This window comes from Cryptomeria japonica, unplaced genomic scaffold (assembly GCF_030272615.1).
Source record: "Cryptomeria japonica unplaced genomic scaffold, Sugi_1.0 HiC_scaffold_235, whole genome shotgun sequence".
Lineage (NCBI taxonomy): Eukaryota > Viridiplantae > Streptophyta > Pinopsida > Cupressales > Cupressaceae > Cryptomeria > Cryptomeria japonica.
The window spans coordinates 1-2,500 of record NW_026729057.1 but is presented as its reverse complement, the minus strand read 5'-3'; the positions used below and the strand labels follow the sequence as shown (position 1 = coordinate 2,500).

Below are 2,500 nucleotides of genomic sequence, written 5' to 3'. Positions count from 1 at the left end.
GAAGTCGGAGCCCGGTTTGCCCCGGGTGCGCACCTCGCGTGCACCTTCGCCGCGGTGGGCACCATGGCGTGCACGAAGTCGGAGCCCGGTTTGCCCCGGGTGCGCACCTCGCGTGCACCTTCGCCGGGGTGGGCACCTCGGCTGGGTTGCGCGCCCTGGTGCGCACCAAGGAGCGCTCCGAAGTGTGCTCCAAGGTGCGGCGTGCACGAAGTCGGAGCCCGGTTTGCCCCGGGTGCGCACCTCGCGTGCACCTTGGCGCGGTGGGCACCATGGCGTGCACGAAGTCGGAGCCCGGTTTGCCCCGGGTGCGCACCCCGCGTGCACCTTCGCCGGGGTGGGCACCTCGGCTGGGTTGCGCGCCTTGGTGCGCACCAAGGAGCGCTCCGAAGTGTGCTCCAAGGTGCGGCGTGCACGAAGTCGGAGCCCGGTTTGCCCCGGGTGCGCACCTCGCGTGCACCTTCGCCGCGGTGGGCACCTTGGCTGGGTTGGGCACCATTGAGCGCTCCGAAGTGTGCTCCAAGGTGCGCACCATGGCCCTCCAAGGTGCGCAGCATGGCGTGCACGAAGTCGGAGCCCGGTTTGCCCCGGGTGCGCACCTCGCGTGCACCTTCGCCAGGGTGGGCACCTCGGTGCGCACACCTTCTCAATGTTTTCTTGCCTTTTCTGGAAATTGGTGAAGGCAGCGCATCAAAGGTGCGCACCTCGGTGTGCTCCGAGGTGCGAACCCGAGAGCGCTCCGAGGTGCCCACGAAGTCGAAAGTCGGGTTAATTGCATTGTTTTCCCCGGGTGCGCTCCGAGGTGCGCAACATCGGTGCGCACCAAGGAGGGCTCCGAAGTGTGCTCCAAGGTGCGCACGATTCGGAGCTCGGTTTGCCCGGGGTGCGCACACCTTGGCTGGGTTGCGCACCCTTTGTGCGCTCCAAGGTGCGCACGAAGTCGGAGCTCGGTTTGCCCCGGGTGCGCACCTTCGCCAGGGTGCGCACCTTGATGCGCACGCCTTGGCTGGGCTGCGCACCTTGGTGGGCGCCATGGTGCGCACCTTTCGTGCGCTCCAAGGTGCGCACGAAGTCGGAGCTCGGTTTGCCCCGGGTGCGCACCTTGGTGGGCGCCATGGTGCACTCCGAGGTGCCCAAGATTGGTGCGCACCAAGGAGCGCTCCGAAGTGCGCTCCAAGGTGCGCAGGTGCGCGCGAAGTCGAAAGTTGGGTTAATTGTCCGGTTTGCCTCGGGTGCGCACCTTGCGTGCACCTTCGCCAGGGTGGGCGCCTTGGTGCGCACACCTTGGCTGGGCTGCGCACCCGGGCGCGCACACCTTGGCACCCGCGTTTCCTTCATTTTAAATTTTTTTTTTTTACAATCTCTCAAGTGGGAAATTCTATAATCTCAACTTTTTTTGCCTTTTCAGGAAACTTTTGAATGGAGCGCATCATTGGTGCGCTCCGAAGTGTGCTCCAAGGTGCGCACCTCTGGTGTGCTCCAAAGCTCTCTCTAGCTGCGTGCACCTGCCCCGGCCGCGCACCCGGCCCCGCCCAGCTTCGCTCACCTGTCCCGGGCGTCTGGTGCGGAACCTTAGAGTAAGAAACATCACCGTGCACCTTGGCCAACGTGCGCGACTCGACCGAGCGCGCACTGGCCGAGGTGCACACCGATTTCACCTGGGTGCGCGCGCAGCACCTCGGGCGCACCGGGGTGCGCGCACAACGCCCGGGTTGCACCGTGGCCTGTGTGCTCGGGGCGCCTCGGGTGCGCGCTCGGTGTCGCCCCCGCGCGCGCGGTAGTGCGGGCAGCGCACCCCGGCCCGGCCCGGCCCCGACGAGAACGCAAACGGGCAAAAGGTTTATTCAAATAGCATTGCGACGCCCGGCGAAAAACTAAAAAAGGGTGCAACACCGGGACTTCCCGGGAGGTCACCCATCCCAGTACTACTCCGGCCCAAGCGCGCTTAACTGCGGAGTTCTGATGGGATCCGGTGCACTAACGCTGGTATGATCGCACCCGTTATGAGCTTGTCGCAGTGTGTACTTAGCAAACCGCGACCCACGTGCGAATCCACCCCGGCCACCCACCCCCGTCGAGGTGCACACCCTCCCTCGCGAAGTGCGCCCCGTTCGCCAAGTGTGAGCCCTGCCCGGGTGCGCGCACCTTGCTAGGGCGTCGGGTGTGCACCCGGCCCGGCCTACGTGCGTGCACCTGGACGGGGCGTCGTGTGCGTGCAGTGTCCCGTCTGCAACGCGGTGCCCACACACCACCTCGGGCGCAACGACCTGCGCTCACATGTGGGCCGAGTGCACCTTGGTGCATGTTCGGGGCGCCTCGGGTGCACGCTCGATCTTGCCCCGGTGCACCAAGGCGCTCGGTTTGCCCCGGGTGCGCACTTGGTGCAAGGTGGGCACCCAAAATAGGGATCAAGCACCAAAACACAAGTTTCGGGATGCAAAATGGGACCCAAGGACCACAAATGCGTTCCAAGACCCATGATGGGTCCACGAGAACAAAAATG

The 2,500-nt window shown here is 65.3% G+C and overlaps 1 non-coding gene across 1 annotated transcript; it reads right to left on the bottom strand.

The window, feature by feature from the left end:
* Positions 1-1,878: 1,878 nt before the first annotated feature.
* On the bottom strand, positions 1,879-1,997 carry LOC131869137 (5S ribosomal RNA). Its single transcript, XR_009367532.1, has one exon. It is a non-coding gene; the product is annotated as a 5S ribosomal RNA (ribosomal RNA).
* Between the last annotated feature and the right edge of the window lie 503 nt (positions 1,998-2,500).